Raw genomic sequence first — 17,964 nt, 5'->3', positions numbered from 1 at the left:
TGCAGAGCCAACAGCCTCTCACTTTGGCCCATCTGAACATTTTCAGTGGAGAGCATCTGTGCCTCTCAGACACAGCCAGGGCCTGTGCTGGAAGTCCCACAGTACCCCGCCAAAGGTCACACATGAGCTATCACTGCCATAGTCGGAGCTAGGAGAAAGTCTGTTCTCAGAGATTTTTCCCACCCAATGAGCAAATCCAACTGCTTTAGTCAAACCATTATATATATATATATATATATATATGATCATCAAAACAGGGCAGAAAGAAAGAAGAAATTTTCTTTTCAAGAAGAAAATGATCTTATTACATATTGCCTAAGTATTTCAAGGCCTTCCTCCTCTCACATGTTGCGTTTTAGCGGTACAAAGGGCAAAGACCTCTTCATTGAGGGGCTGTATATCAGGGTTCTTCTACACTGATCAGAAAGGAAATTGCACCTATGCTTCCATTTCTCTCCACTCTCCAGCCTACTTCAGGGTCAGTCTCATGGTGATCCACACTGACAGGACACCTGTGCTCTTCAGGTTGGCCAGTCACATTATTATATGTGTTCCTCCCTGGATGGTCTCAGGTTTTCTAGTTCATGGCCTGGCCATTTAAAAGAAGAGTGGATGGCTGCTATTCCCAAAGTTTTGTCTATTTCCTCCAGTTATAAAGATAAAACAAAACTAAGTTTTCCAGCCTTCAGGAAATCATCCCTCCTTTCACATCTAGTTAACAATCTTTTGATCCCTGATACTGATTCAGGCAGGCAGCTCTATCTCCAGTTTCTAATAAGGAATTTGACCAGGCAACCTACCATCCATGGTGGTCACCTGTCTCTGGTCTCTCATCTGCCTTCCTTGTCAGTCCACACCCACACCCCTGGCTCTACATGGCTTTGGCTTTCTTTTTCCACCTCATTCCAAGTGTGGCTCCTCCCTTCATTCCACCCACAACAGCAAACACCAGGCTGAAAATTTGGCAAAATTTTCTAAAGACTTAGGGATAGGATAAGGAAAAAGATAAAGTGGGTGTCCACAGAGAATTTTCCTGGAGTCCTCTGTGCATAGTTCTATCTGCCAAAGGCTTCCTTTTGTCCTTTTCCTTCCTTAGCCCTCTGCCTGTCTTCACATTAATATTTCATCCCTATGTCTTCTTGAAGGCTGGGGGTGGGGTAATCTTACCTTCAGCAGATGGAAGATGTTAACCATCTTCCCATCCACGCAGGAAACTGGCCTTCAACCTCTTTTGAATGCAACAAAGAGTAAAGCCTTCCTTTTCTTACCGTACTTTCTTTAGCCAGCGTCAAGTTCATCCTGTAGTTCGGTCCCAGGGAAATGTCACTCTGCTCCAGATGACAGTTATTTTTATAATCATGAAGTGCATATTCGTACCTCATTTTCTAGACCATCTCCATTCCAAGGAACCTGTACAAAATCAAAATACCCAACAGAAGGAATAACCCAAAGATGAATAGAGAAACCTGAAGGAAGCCCTTCAAAAACATCTCATTTCTGAGACATTACTTTGCTCACAACTTGTTTCCATTACTATATTATTCTGCACTTGTATTCTTTGGGATTTCACCAGTTCAGCCCCTCTCCTGCCCTGATTCTTCAATTCATGTCTGGTGTAATGGGGCACATTACATTCACTTGCCATTATTTTACAACAGGGATATCGTGATTTCTGCAGATAGCAATATTTAATGTGTTAGTCTAAGAATATTCCAACAATTACAGGATATACATTTTCAGGATTTTCATACAAAGGACATACTTCATGATTTCAGTGGATTATCCCATAAATCACCCAGAAAAAAAGTATTTGGGACATTGTTAACCACTGGCAATGAAATAAATCAAACACAAAGATAAATAAGGCATTACCTCAGTTGGCTTCACTAGTAAGGAAGGTGGACAAGAGAACACAAAGACCAATAGAGGTGAAAATGAATCTCAGTAGAAACAGAAAGGGAATGAGAACATACTCGAGCAGTGAGTATGTTCTCTTACCGCTGGAGATGACTGGGCATGAAAACTGAGCAGGCTTTGGACAGGTAGAACTGAGGAACAAAGGCCAGTAGTAGAGGTAAATAGGGTTGAGAGAGAACAATTTTGAGGGAAGGGGAACAAAGAAAGCAAACGTTTATCAATTTCCAAGTATCAGAATTTTGGTGCAAGGGTGGTGATGGACATATCCCCTTTCTGGGGTTGCAAATTTAAGGAAGCATTTCCTGTCTCTTCCTCAGCAGATGCATACCAATTCTCAGGGGAGGCCCTTTCCAGAATGGGAAGAACCAACTGCTCTCTTTGTTAAAGTAGCAGTAGCCAGCACTTGAGATTAACTGAGAAACAAATGCTGTTTCCCTCCAAACAAAAGAGGTGTCCTGTGTCATAGTGTCTGAAATTGCCATTCTAAAAATGATGAGATATTTCACAAAACATGTGCCTACAATGTAATCATAAAACAAAAAAACAAAAAACAAGAAACAGACCAACAGTAATCCCAGTGTTCATTGAGCCTCTCCAGATCTGGCTCAGATGTGTGTCCAACGACCTCATTAGTTTTCTCAGGGTGGGAAGTAGCCCAGACAGATGTCCTGGGCCATGTGACTGGGTGAAGACGAATAGCCAGGATGCAGCTGTGTAGACAGCTGTCTAAACCGATTAAAAAATAGATCTATCCATTTCCCTCGGTACTTTCAAAGACTCTGGGATTATCACAATTTATACACCAGTCCAAATATGTCTCCTGCATAATAATACAACTTAGCTCTTCCCTGGCAAGGCAATTTTTCAAAGCTCACTACAAATACAGATTGAATTTTACAATCTTTAGGAAAGGTAAAGAGGAATTTCTAGCTATGCAGATACACAGATGGACTGGAGCATTGCCCCTAATTAATTAATTAATTAATTACCTCTCTGGGCAACATCTTAGGATATGTGATCCATGATCTCATGACTTCAGTCAAGGAGCTGTAGCCCCAAAGACCTATCGTTCAGCCCATGCTATAATTCTGCATAAAAGAGGGGATGAGCAGCTTCAAATTCTGGATATGATATATTTCTCAGGGATCCCATAATCTCAATTCTAAATATTAATCTGAGAGACACAAAAACAGAACAGCCCAGTTGTCCATCAGTCGGAGAATGGAAAAACTATCAGAAGTTTAAGAAATGGAATCCAAGTCAGTAATGAAAATGAACAATTTACTGTTTCTACCAGACTTCAGATGAGATCACTGAGGTTGAGGTATGAAAAGATATGTGTTGCATTCGGTTAGGTAGGTTTGCATTGCCTGCCCAGGCCTGCCTGTCATTTCATTGGTGCATCACATTGGGGGACAAAGGGGGACTCAGACCTTTCCAACAATGACCATGGAAACAGGGCACTGCCAGTGTCCTTTATAAAAATTTTTGTTGCTATTTTCACCTCCCCAAATGTAATCTTTTTTCACAAATTTTTGTTTTCTAACTTGTAGAAAGACAGTTTTTTTAAAAAAAATATACCCAATAACAATAATTTTATTGATTTGAATATTTGTAAATTATTTGGGGTTCTCTGTGTATAGAACCAATTACCTGAGAAAAATAATTTGGTTCATCTTTTCTAAATAACAAAAGCTAATGCAGTCTATATTTGGAACATTCTCATCCAAAATGACTGAAATAAAGAGAACAAAGAAACTTGACCTTTCCAAAGCCAAACAAAAACAGATACTTATGACCTCAATACTCTAAAAACTGGCAATTTACAAAGGTAAACAACAAAGTAACTTGGCCTTGAAAATAAAAATTGCAAAACGTTAATAATATATTTAAGTATAAAAGAAAACAGAAGAGAATATATTCAATTAACCAACTCAGAAAGCATAAAGCATTATTTAGCTAAGTGAAGAAATCAAAGGTAAGGAATCTAGCCACTGTGATCCTTCTCACCTCAAAAATTTTATTTATTGATAAATACTCAAAAGTTATTTTAGTCAAACTTGAAAGTGTTTTCATATGATGCCTATAACTAAATTGACTGATAATTCCTGTGGTTAAAAAAACTAATAATGCTCCTATCACCCTGTATAATAAGTATGAAACTCAAAGTTGAGAAGTGATTTATCAAAGGCCTCAAATAAAAATATTATCAGAACATAAATAATACTTAAGTCCTATTAAGAAAACCTACAGGCTTCAGTTCACATTTCTCCCCACCATGGTGCTCATTTGAAGAGCAATTAATGGTGAGTGATACTCAGGTTGGCATTTTTAAGATGACATCAGTGGCTAAGAAGATATATAAATAAGATGTAAGAAAAGTTTGTATTTGAAGAACTTACACTTTTGAGAGTCCTGGGAATGGGAGAACAGTGAACATCATGAAATCACAGAGCCAGTAAGTGGGGGTTTAGGAGTCCTGGGCTACTATGCCATGGGTGAAGAGACAAGACAGGCCCTGGGCTTTGAATGAGTAAAAATGTAAAAATGCACATGGATATATACACAGTATATATCCTTATATAAGAGGTGAGAAGGATCACGTATCAGTATGAAATACTGAGCTGTGCTGTGCTTCAAGGGTGAATTTGGCTGGCAGCATGACAAAAGAGTTGGCTTGGAGTAACATATCAGCCTATGTGGCCAGGAGGCAGAGCGAATGTCCATTTGAATAGAAATCTCCTTGATGTTGTTAAGATTATCCCAACTGCTGGATGCATAGACAAGAAGGTGTTCCGCCAGATGAGCAAGATGCTAGGCCCTGACGATGGCAGTGTGATACGGGCAGGAGTCCTTCCTGGCTTCAAAATAGGTGGCTTCTGCTGACAAGTCAGGGGCAAGGTCTCAGCCCTTCAGTTAATCTACTCACATGAGTCTGAATCTATGCCTATTCCTAGTAGAACCTCAAAAGCAACAGTGTCTGTAGGACAAACATGAGGCCAAACACATACTCAGTAATCCATTCTGAATTAGTCACATCTCCAGTTCCAGTTCTGAATATATATTTTCTTCATCCCTGCCCATCCTTTCAAAAGAGGGACTGATAATTTCCTTTGTTGATATTTTCTCCTAGAGTATGAAGTCATTTCAGTAGAAGTCTGTGATAGGCTGCATGCTGGTTCCCAAAGACATCCCCCCAAAATACCCTAATCCCTTGAACCTACACATGTTACTTTATACAACAAAAGTGACTTTGCAGATAACAGTAAATGAAGGATCTTCAGATGAGATTGTTTTGGGTTATCCAAGCCATAAATGCAATCACAATTTTCCTTACAAGGAAGAGAGAGATTTGACACTGATCAAGAAGGAAACATAACCACTGATGCAAAATGCTACGCTACTTGCTCCATAGATGGAAAAAGGGGCCATGTACTAAGTTAAACCAGGATTGCAGCTTTAGAACCTGGAAAAGGTAAAGAAATCTATTCTCCCCTAGAGCCTCCAGAGGGAACACAACTGTTGACGTATTGATTTTAGCTCAAAATAGCTAATTTTGGACTTCTGATCTCCAAAATTGTAAGATAATAAATGGTGCTCATTTAAATCACCAAGTTTATGCTAATTTTTTAAGTAGCAACATGAAAATAATACAAGTCTACAAACCAGGAAAGTTAATCTGGTATATAGCACAAAATCATATATAACCCTCACAAAATTAAACAGAGGATGCTTTGGATGTCTGACTTTCTGTGGGTCTCAACTTTGGTTAGGCTCCATTCACTTTTTATCCGTGTCAGTGACCATGTCTGTTATGGCCCATTCTGCCCACCCAAATTCTGCATGTATTTCAAGAGTCAGTATTTCAGGGTCTCCTCTTCCAAGAACATGTCAAGTCTTGGACCCTCCATCCTTGAGGGCAGATACAGTGTTTTGCTTCAGACTGCTGCACATGGGGCTGTTTAATAAATATTTGTTGAGTCACTCAGTGATTGATTGATTAACTGTTCCAAACAAGCACTGAACTAAACCAACCATGACATGGCTAAAATAAACTGGTCCTTTGTTCGTAGTGAGGAATAAGGCCTTTTTAAATGAATTCAGGAGCAGACAAAATAGAGTAATTAGTGCCCAAAAGGAAGGCAAGTATAGAGACCCACACGATTTTCAAACTTTATGACATGGAACCCTTGGGGAATAACCCCTCTTGAATGATTTTGAAGAGATGTTGATACCAAAGACTAGATGCGGAAATCAGTGAAATAACAGTGGCCATTGTGGTTAGGCAGCCATTCAGTTTATAGTTCTTCCAGCTAAACAGGTCACATTTGAAGACCAAATTATCCATGAACAGCAATCTAAATCCATGCAAGCTTAAGGGGGGAAAAAAAGTTTAACATGAAGAATTTCAGTTCAAAGAGACCAGTTCTCCTAGAATCCAGAGAAATTACTATGATAAAATGAAAAATAAGTAAAACAAAAAACAAACAAAAAAACAAATACAATAAGAACTTACACAGTAAATCCTGTTTCTTAATTTCAATCTTTTGTGACTATATGACCACGGCCAGCAGACAAAATCCAACCTTCAGTTTGATTCCAAGAATGTACTTTTCCATTTTTTGTCCAGTTTAGTATTTTTGACCAAGCCCAACTTTGGTGACCTTTCTCTAACATGTAAATTACTTATAATTTCACATAGTGATGCAAAACTGTAAGTAAAGGGACCCTTTCAATCTTTTGCAAGCTATTGAGCCTAAAGGAAATTTGTCAGTCTTGATGACTTTACAACTGTTCTCACTGAGGAATCTGTGAAACATGAAGGTTCTACTTTGATTAAGGAACATTACTTTTAGAGATGAACCCACATCTGGAAAGCTGAGAAAAGACAAAGAGTAGTCAGGCATCTTCATGTGAGGGCATCCTTTTCTAGCAAGCATGGTCTTGCTTTTGAAGACCACCTTCTTTACCTGCTGGATGTCAATCCAAGTCTGGAGAAACAAACAGAAAAAAACTCAAAACTTCAAGAGATTTTAACTGCATCGTTCATTGGCCTCCCAATACCTTGCTTCACTGTTTTCTTTGTATTGACTTCTGATGGGTTCTTCTCAAACTTCCTACCTTATCTGATGTCTTCAATTTGCAGTTCCAGTTGACAGACAACTCAAGCTTACAATCCCCGTTATATTTTAGCTATCTTTCTACTCCCCTTGCCAAAGCATATGTTTTCTTCCAGCTCATATAACATTTCCTTTTCACAATTCATTTTAATCTTAACATTTAAATGGGATCAAAACTTACAAAGCATTACTCAGATTGCCAAATATGTGATTTTTTAATTTAATTTCTGTGTTGAATTTCATCTATCTCTTTCATCTAATAGCTTGTTTTTATTTGGTAATTATTTGGTCTTTGGGGATTTCTCTCCTACACATAGAGTTTTTATCCTTCTCCCCCTTCTAAAAGTAAGGTCATCCTTGGTAAGGGGAAATATTTACAGCTCAGAGGTTGGAGAATTATTATATGATCCCTATTGCTCCTACCTCAGGTCCTTGCTGTGTTCACTGTTGTGCCACATGGGTCACTCATAGTACCCTGGACTGAGATGAGTGAGACATAGCTGGTTCCATCTGGGCTTTTGGGCATGATATTGGCTGTTGCCAAAATCCATGGCCATTCCTTCCTTCCCAACTTGATAAGTGCTTTAACTATAATCAGTCACAGATAGCCTTGTATGAACTAAATGACTAAATATCAACCTTCTTGGAAGTATGTACCCTCCACTAGTTGTGCCTGAAAAGTTAAAAATCAGACATGATGTTCCTTAATCATCCCAAATTACTAGCATTTTTCTACTCCTCATAACCCATCACATTTGCCTCTGGGCTCTTACACATCACTTCTGCTCTCTCATGGCACCACTTCCACTGACAAGAAAGATTTTTCTTCCCCTGGATGAAATAAACTCCACTTCTTTGTGATAAACTTTCTCTTCCTATTCATTGACAACTATGGTCAGACTTCCAAATAGTAGTATATTTTTTTGGTACTTCATTTAGTTCTATTCTAATCTTTATTAGTGCTAATCTGTTAGGTTTGGGTTCAGTTTTTTTTTTTTTTTTCTTTTTCTAGTTCCTTAAGGCCTAGTTAGGTTTCTTGAGATCCTTCTTCTTTCCTCTTTCTTTTGTTTTTTGGGGGGGGGGGTTATGATAGATTTTTTTTTTAAATGTTAAGTTAGCTAACATATAATACATTATTAGTTTTTGATGTAGTGCTGCACACTACATCTTTCTTGTTTCTTAATGTAGACATTCACTGTTGCAAACTTCCCTCTTAAAATTGCTTTTGCTGCATCCCATGTTTTGGTATACTGCATTTCCATTTTTTTTTTCAAGATACTTTTTTTTCAAGATACTTTTTTTATCTTTAATTTCTTCTTGGTTCAATAGCTGTTCAGGAAATCATTGCTTAATTTCCATGTATTTGTGAGTTTTCCAGTTTTCTTCATTATTCATTTCTAGCATCATATCATTGTGGTCAAAGAAGATTACTTGGTATGATTTCAACCTTCTTGGATTTGTCAAGGCTTGTTTTGTGGACTAACATATTGTCTATCCCAGAAGATGTTCCATATGCATTTGAGAATGTATATTTTGCTGTTGTCATATAGAACGCTCTAAATAGGTCTATTAGGTTCATTTGTAGCATAGTGTTGTTCAAAGCTGCTGGTTCCTTATTGATTCTCCGTCCACATGATCTACCCATTATTGATAGTGGGGTGAAATCTATCGGTGATTATTTTAAGGGGAAAAAGGAAAGAGGTGACTAAAGATGACTTGGGTAAGTGGACAACTGGCAAGGAGAGATATGTCAAAAGGTTTTAGTTATGGACTATGCTGAGGGGCATGCTAGCCAAATGGTTCTTCTATTTCTCCTACCATCTGCTCAATAAAATCTACGCATTTCACTAATGCTAATGAGGGGAGTAAATTTTAGCAGTGGAATGTCAAGAATTGCTGAATCTACCAAATTTCTGGGTGCCACTGTTTATTGGGCCAAAACAACCGACACAATACCTCAATGACAAAAATTTTCTATCTTGAAACTCTATCAACATCATATTATACTTCTTTCATCTTATTACATTTATACCAGGAATGGGGACACATTAGACAATAAAAATATTAAGTTAATGCAAGTTAATGTAATTTCATTAGTTTTTTAAGGGATTTTTAAACAATGAGTACTTTGTTGAAATAAAATATTACGAAGTTCACCCATACAAGAGGAGGAACCGTGCAAGTGTAGAAATAAGTGTAATATCTCTATACTGTTTCATTGCTTATAATAGGGAGGGATCAGAATGAAAAGGCAATTTTACCCTTAAAACCACAATGCTTTCACTTCTGTTACAGAAATTGATGAAATTTCGTTATAGAAGATACCACATCCCCAGTAAGAAGATCCATGACCTAGACCTGACTTATCTTCTCTACCAGTCCTTCAGAAGCCATTTCTTCTAAATCCCTATGGTCAATGACAGATTTTCTCTGAATTCCTAGCAAATGCTTTGCCTCGCTGACAGAGTATTAAATATTACTTTTTGGTTGAACAAGTCTTTAACCACCTAAGTGCCCAATTTTCCAATTACCTTTTCAGAAATGATGTGCAGGAATAATCCAACTAGAAGGTGAAACCTTAGCTCATTCACTGATGTGAAATTGATTGCTTCCTTTGTTCCCAGTGATATTTTTCTTAAAGAAAAAGAAAAAGGCGAACCATTTTAAGTGCTGAATTGACAGCCTTGAGACTAGAGTGCCAATAGACATTCATTTGTTAAAAGCTGATGTAAAGATAAAAGCAAACTTCCCCATGGTAGAAAATAAAATTGGTACCAACATCTGGGTGATCCTAATTTCTAATGCTGGGCCCCTCCTAAAACACATCAGTTATTTGTTTTAGATTCCTACTTCTTCACAGGTTTCCAGTACTGATTGGCCAAAGCTGCAAAATTTAGGTGTATTTGTTACATTTTAAATTGCTTTCATGTGAATATTGCCAATAAGGAAGCATTAGATGTCCGGATAGTTGAACCGATCCTGATTTTAACACAGGAATGATTGGGCAGTCATTGATGGTACTGTTTAAGAGCAATCCAAACCCTTTAGACTTTTTTTTTTTAATCAAAATCACTTAAAATGCATGCTTGAAATAAGTAGCATGACTATCTGGCTTTTTTGAGATACTATTAAAGATAAATAGTTATTTGAAATTCTTAATCTGTTTATAACAGGTCAAAAGGAAACCAAACAATATAAACTTCATTAGGAATAAATACTAAAACTTTTAAAATTATAAGACAAACCAGAAGTACAAATTAGAAACCGGATCATGTGAAGGTCATATGAAAAAGGTTTAGGAGTTTCAAGGCCAAGGAACTTCGTAAAGTTTAGTGGCTTTTGGAAAATATAAAGTTGGTGGAAGCAGTTTGCTAAAATCATAACACCCAGGAGGGCACTCCCAGAAACAGTCCACACAGTATTGTCATTCAGTCCCCAACCAAGATGGCATGTTCAGTTCTAGCTGTTGTGTTAAAGGGAATTCTTACGCTTCATGGAATCCATCCAGAGATAAGGGTATTAAAAATATTCATACGAAATAGAAGACTCAATTAGACCACAGTATTGTCTACAAATGACAGGACAAATGGCAATATTTACCAAATGCAAACCTGAGCCAGCCACTGTATTAGACGCTTTGTATGCTTCATCTCATTTAGCGACAGCTACTATTATTACGAATAGTGGTAGTTACCACCCTAGAACTTGATACTAGTATTAAAGTGCATTTTCCAGAAGAAAGAACGGAAGGAGAAATAAAGCAACTTCTATAGTATGCAAAAGACCACCATGAGGAAGACAGCTTCAAGTTGTTCCACTTGGCTAAAAAGAATACAGCAAAGACTAAGAGTAAGAACCGCAGGGGGGTAGCACAAAACCGTGTTAAAGGGAAAAGGTTTTAAGAGCTGGATCTCTCTAAAGACTCATCTGCTGTCTCTGGGAGGTTGTTCAAGAGCAGCTGAAGAGCCCCTCAACAGGGATGCAATGAAGAAAACATCTGCTACAGGCCCACCACTTCTCTAATCCCAGCCAACACTCTAGTTTTTCTGAGTCTAAGAAAATCATCAGCATTTTAATGTCATATGAATCAATCTATTGAACAAAAGGTGATTTCTGACCTCAGTATATTTCTTTTTTTTTTTTTTTTCAAGATTTTATTTGTTAGAGAGAGAGTGAACATCAGAAGGGGTAAGGTCAGAGGGAGAAGCAGACTCCCTGCCAAGCAAGGAGCCTAATGCAGGACTTGATCCCAGAACTCCAGGATCATCACCTGAGCCGAAGGCAGTCACTTAACCAGCTGAGCCACCCATGTGCCCCATGACCTCAGTAGAGTTCCTGACACCCATTTCTAAGTTTGATGGAGATAGAGAAGGAGATATGAATATCATACATGCTAGGTTGTGTTGCAAGAATGTGAAGAGCCATGACATGCAATGGCAAAATAGAGACCCAACCCGACCTCTTCCTATCTTTATTCCTAATCTACTACAAGAATACAATCCTTCCTGAAGAGCATTTTTCACCCATAACTCCTAGCATTATGTAGTTCCTTGCCTGAACAAAAAAGAATGATAAATTTCTAGCATGGTGGCAGTTTGAAAAGATAGTTAGCGGGCTCTGGGCTTGGGGCCAGTTTGTTTCCAGAGAACAATAAAACCTTTTGAGAGGAGGGAAAAAAGCCCACAAATTCTCTGCATTTAAACAGTTGGCATTTCTCTCAATATTTCAGCTGCCCCAGTCCTGTTGTGGAATGTGATTCATTTTATTAATAATATTTTTAGCACTCCAGCCTCTAGCAACCAAAGGTCAATGTATTTTAATAAGATGTTTCAATTTTATCTAACATAAATGCTTCCAGAAAAAACTAAATTCTTCTTTTCTGGTCAATTACCTAGAAGAAGTTAAATACAAGACCTTTTGTTTCTTGGTAGGCAGTAAAGGGAGGATAAAATTTTCAGTAAGCCCATCAAACTCTCAGGTTCAACTAAAGTAATTTTCTCAGGGTCCAACAGGTCACCCTCTGAAAGGGAAATTGCACTGTTCTTCCTGGTTACAAGTGGCAGAGCTAAGATCAATGTGTAGAAGTCCTAGGCAAGGGAACAAGTGAAGTAGCTGCCTGGGAGGTGAGTGTATTGGTCCTTCTCTAGTTTTTCTTACAGATCCCCCATGGTCTCCTCGTGCCCAGGAGAGCAAAGTGGATCAGCGTACCCACTACCTCACTTTTTTATATTAAGTAAGGTCAATAATGGGACAACACAGTGGTGTGACTTGACCACAATATAAGTAGGATGAGAAAAGGAAATCCCCTCATATCTGCATCACTCATTTTTCCTTCCCTTCTAATTTATATTTTCCTCTCATTTTTAAAATTCTGCCTTCTTTCTCCTTTAGTTTCACAGCATAGAATATCAGAGTTAAGGTTAGCAGTGATGAGAAATAAGAAATATTTTCTTTGTTAAGAAATTATTTCTTATTAAGAATTATATCTAGTGTTAAATTAGGTAATGACAGAGCTCAGAGTATGTGTCACATAAAGGTGTGAATGGACAATTATAAAACAATTCAGTAAGTATATGTTAGTGATAAGTGAGAATTATAGAAGGAATAAGGGTACCTCACATTGTCTGGGGAAGGGTACATGGGGAAAGAGCCTTAGAAGCCTTCACAAGCACTGATCCTTATGTTTTAAAATTTATGTTTATTTTCATTGTAAGTAAATTCTTAGTCCATGGAAAACAAAATCAAAATGTACAAATGAGAAGAGAGGAAAGGTTAAGATTCACTCTTATTTTTTTATTTAGACCCTCCCAGTTTCCCTCCCAGATTTTCTGCATGTCCTTCCAGAAATATTCAATGCATTTAAAAATATATAATATTTTATGTGCTGTGGTGAGTGCTGTGAAGTGTGTAAACCTGGCGATCCACAAACCTATATCTCTGGGGCTAATAATATATTATATGATAATAAAAAATGTAAAAAAATAAAATGTCAAGTATATATATAATATTTTTATACTATGAATGAAAGCATTATGGATAGCAGCATTGTCCAAAAAGTATAATTTCAGACACATATATAATCCTAAATTTTATAGATGCCATGGTAAAAAGGTAAAAAGAAACAAGTGAAGTTAATTTTAATATTTTATTTAACCCTGCATACTCAAAACTATTTCAATGTGTAATATATTTTTTTAAATTACTGAGTTTTTTTCTGTTTTCGTACCAAGTCTTCAAAACCTAGTATGTATTTTATACTTAAAGTAAATCCCGGAGAGTGAATTTTCATCTGAGATACTTGCTTTGCATTTACTTTATAAGATTAACAGGTCAAAAAGTAAATTCCCATAACCAAATTATGCCCAACATACTTAAATTTTTCTTTCAATTAACGAAGTATCAGATTTAAATTTTAATTAAAATAAAAAAACAAATTTATTTCCTCAGCTACACATCTACATTTCAAGTGACTACCATACTGAACAGCTCAGACCCACTTACTGTTCTCTATCTTTTTTCTGTTAATAATGTATCTCAGAACTTTTTCTCATGTTAGAATATAAAGTATACCATTTCATAAAGGCTACATAAAATTCCTTTGTATGAATGTGCTTTAATGTATTCAAGTAGCCCCTATGGACGGGCATTTAGGTTACTGTCCAACCCTTTGCTCAAGTGCTACCATGCTACAGTGAACGTTCTGTGTTTATCAGCCACTTCACACATTTGAGTAAGTGAAGTGCATCTTTAAAATAAATCCTTAGGGGGGAAGAAAACTGCTGGGTCAAAGGGGTTTTGCATTTTTTAATTCTTGAAATATATTTCTAAATTACCAAGCAAAAACACCAAGATTTCCTACTAACTTACAATCTTCCATATCTTATTAAACTTTTTATTTTTGCCTTTCAGAAAAGTGAAAAAATGGTGCTACAGAATATTTTAAGTACATTTCTCTTATTACTAATGAAGGCAAATATCTTTACTTAAGAATTATTAGCATTTTCTATGAACTGTCTCTTCACCGCCCTTGTTCCTCATTCTGTCAGGTTAATTCACAGAACTCAGAAAATTTTGAGTAAATAGCCACTGATGCGTCATGTAAGTCGCAAAATACTGTGAATTTGATATTTGTATTTTGTCTTTGTTTTGGAACATATGGAGGGGTCGTGTGTGTTTCTGTATGTGCTGCCGTACAAGCATTATTCTCTTTATGTCATCAGATACGTCAAAGTTTTGCTTATTGGTTGGTTTTGTTTCTAAATGGATTGCTGGTTGGATATTGTGATGGGAAAGGCCTCCTCCATTCTTAATATTACTAAAGAAATTTTATCTACCATTTCTACTTTTATTCTCTTTATACTTTTTACTTTTATTCATTTTATAATGCCATTGCTTTGATAATCAAATAATTAATACAAGATTTCATTTTGATATAAGACATAGGAAACCATTTTATTTTAATGGCAACTCTTCTGTCTCAATACTACTTATTACATAATCCATCTTTTATATATGGATTTCATTTGTAACCCTGATTATATACTAAATTCCTGTAGGTAACAAGTCCTTCCAATGGTATGGTCTATTTATACACCTGGCATTAAGTCTTGAAGAATAAGTATACTCAACTGGCGTAAGAGAGGTGATGTTCTTCACAATGAAGCAGAAAAAGAGGCAGAGGCACAGAGTAAAGGTAACCAACTAACTAGGGAGTTCTATCTTGCTAAGATGAAAGTTCAGGACAAGTATTAGAGAAAAATAAGTCTATAGAAATGGGCTGGCAACAGACCATGAGCAACATTACACGCTGCATTAAGTAAGCTATACTTTATTATAGAAGAGATCAACTGAATGATTTTCAGCAGAACAATATGGTGGGATTTATGCTTTAGAAAGATTGTTTTAGTGACAGAGTGAGGACTGGGTTTGAGGAACCAGCCCTATACATCAGTAGCCAATTTGAAAGGCTCCTACAACAGTCCACATGAGAAATAGAATTATATAGCAGGTGAACTATGTAATAGGGATAGAAAAAAAAAATGGGGTGGACTAGAGAGATTTGGGAAGAGAACTGGGGCATGTGGTGATTGATTAAAAGGAAAATTAGGTAAAGAATGAAGAGCAAGTAAATTTTGGACTCAGGTTTGAGATGCTTGCTGAATGAACCTAGTATGCAATCAAATATGTGAAAATGAATCTTAAAGTAGAGTTCTGTAGTAGAGATGCTGAATGGGATGCAACAAATGAATATTAATTGATATGATACAGAGACAGGAGATCAAGCAAGGAGTGAGTACATGAGGAGAAGGGCCACACACTGAAGAACAAAATATCATCAGAAAAGGAGACACAACAATTACACAATAGTGGTATGAAATAAAAGAAAAAAAGAAAACTGAGGTTAACAATGATGAGAAAAAGCAATGTAGAGAGAGATTCAGTAATATAAGAATATAAATATCTCCTATATGTGACAACTAGTGTCCTTGAAGAGAACCTCTGAGAACATGTCCAGAAATAGGATTAACAATAGATCCCAGTCATGTGAGAACAGGAAGGGAGGCAGGAAATGAATGTGATGGGAATGGAATGAGAGATTAGAGGTTGTGCAAGGTTTGAGCAGGAAGTCAATACAGAGAGGTTGAAGAAATGGGAGAATCAATCATGACACAAAAGGCACAAAGAGAAAGGTCACTATTGAGCAGGAAAAGGAGCACCTCATCCTCTAAAACCACAGAAGAAGACACACACTTAGAAAGTTGGTAGAGATAGAAAATATTGCAAAACCAGTGCTCAGGAGACTGTTCAGAAAAAGGAAAAACGGTGAGTATTACCAAGGGTCCAGCTGATGATTTAATATAGAGGATATTTTGTTTGAATAAAATGTTGAGAAACTAAGTAACCCAGGAAATGTTAGATATCAGGAGGATAAAAATAAGTAAAACTCTCATGTTGTTTATGATCAAGTTGGGAAGGACTTGACAGTACCCATGTGCAGCTAATTTCTTCATAAGAGTTACCAGGGAGTGGTTTTGATATTTAATGTAGAGGAAGAACTGGAAGTGAGAGAGGAAGCTTTTGTTGGGTTCAGAAATCTGATATCATTTGACCTCAGGCATTGCAGGGTGGGTAATTTTTAACAGACTGAAAAGCAGAGCCTGGGGTAAAAGGCACATCAGGAACAAAGCTGCAGAGGCTGAAGTGGTATATGTGTTCAGGAAGGTGTGGTAGAGAAAGTGCTCATTTGAGGGCTAAGAATTAGGAGAGAAGGTTGGGGAAGAGAGTAGCAGACTTTAAGAAGGCTCATGGGAGTATGTATACACATATAGGTGTGTGCCACACAATGTCATATAGAAAATGCATATGACATAAATATACAAATAAAAGTGTATATATAATTATTAAATATATAGTAGACATATAAATAATAATTGTATATAGAACATACACAGAATATCATACTTAAGATCACTGGATGCCAAAATAAAAGATGTAACAATCTCTGAGATTTATATCTTACGTAACATGTATCATGCTAACTTCACACTCTTAGTGAACGTACAGCGTATTCAATACTCTAATTATAAACCAGCAACTGGTAAACCAAGCTCTGGGATCTCTATCATCTAGATCTAGATCTGAGAGAAAATCAGCTCCACGGTACTCACGCCATCTCTTTATTTCACTGAGCCAGTGCCTCACATCCCAACTCCAATCTCATGGGCCAACGTTTTGCAGAAACTGTGCCAGGATCAGCCCTGAAATGGAAATGAAGGCAATTTGGAGGGTTAGAAGAGATCTGGGTTTCAGACAGCTTACTTAGGTTTACAGTTTTGTGTCAGTGACATTATGCCCGCATTATCCGTGCCTCATTTTGCTCCCATCCCCTTAGTTTCCCAAAGATAAATGTAAAAACTGAAATTCTCCCTGGACTATAAAGGTGACTGCTTCTTTCCAAGTCTGAGCTCATTGCCAAAGTCTTTATTTGACTTTAGCAGTCTAGCAAGTAAGATGTACATCTCAAGGAGAACACAGTAGGGCTTGCTCAGCAGACCCTCTTCATGAGAACGCTTATTCCTATTTCTTAAGAGGAAGTAAAAAACAAAATAAACAAACAAATTAAGATCTCCTCATGAACTCTGTATTTGTCAAGGAGGAATTTCTGTTGAAATAAGTAGTGTATGTGTCCTAATCTGAATTTCCCCCAAAATAGACATAGATTCAAAAAAAATCAAATGTTAGTATCTTACTCAGACAATGAAGGAAATGCTGGTATGGGAGTGGGGAATTGAAATAAGAAAGGGAAGCATACTAAAGGCAAGAGAAGCAGTAAATGGTAAATTTTCAAGCCAACTACCACTACAGGAGGCTGGAGGTTCAGCCAACAGGGTAAATTTAGGTGCTAGCAGAGCACTCACACCTCAGAATTATTCCACCAAAAGGATGCAAGGCTGGGGTTTCTCAAAAAGTGTTCAAGAAATCCCTTTGCCAGCAGGTAGAAGCTGACCAGTATGCACTGAGAGGAAGATACAGTTAGTTGGGGAAATGGTAGCATCTGCCTTCCAAAGGTGAAATGCTTTTGCAAGTTTATATGTATCATAAATTATCAGAAATAGAATTTTTAGAATTTCTTTTTCAAGTCTTCCTAGAATTCAAATGAGTTTAGTTATTATTATTATTTTTGCAACACTCTTTTCCCTTTTATAAGCTGAGCACATGCAGTCAATTTAGATGCTAGCCTGGTTTTATAACAGTATAAGGAATCTCATAATACAAATTATATGTTGTATCATAGTCAGTGAGTATCTGTTTAATAAAAAAGAATTTACTTCAACAACTTCCTTATCATGGTGGAACTTCCCCTCTTTTTTTTTTTAATTGTACAGCATCATTTATGAACACCTACTATATATAGAACAATCTGGCT

At 37.0% G+C, this 17,964-nt stretch overlaps 1 long non-coding RNA gene across 2 annotated transcripts in view; it reads right to left on the bottom strand.

Moving 5' to 3' along the window:
* Window positions 1-987: 987 nt before the first annotated feature.
* Window positions 988-17,964, bottom strand: part of LOC101679351 — a 72,236-nt gene continuing 55,259 nt past the window's right edge. The window contains exons 2-3 of one of the 2 annotated variants that reach the window (XR_006602101.1): window positions 16,706-16,795; window positions 988-1,410 (exon numbers count right to left, since the gene is read on the bottom strand). This is a non-coding gene — a long non-coding RNA (uncharacterized LOC101679351). Of the gene's footprint in view, window positions 1,411-9,454; window positions 9,672-16,705; window positions 16,796-17,964 lie in introns of those variants that run through there. The other variant, XR_006602102.1, reaches the window with a different exon arrangement.

This window comes from Mustela putorius, unplaced genomic scaffold (genome assembly GCF_011764305.1).
Source record: "Mustela putorius furo isolate JIRA1106 unplaced genomic scaffold, ASM1176430v1.1 tig00003858_pilon_pilon_pilon, whole genome shotgun sequence".
NCBI classification, from domain to species: domain Eukaryota; kingdom Metazoa; phylum Chordata; class Mammalia; order Carnivora; family Mustelidae; genus Mustela; species Mustela putorius.
This window is presented reverse-complemented; position numbering and strand designations above follow the sequence as displayed.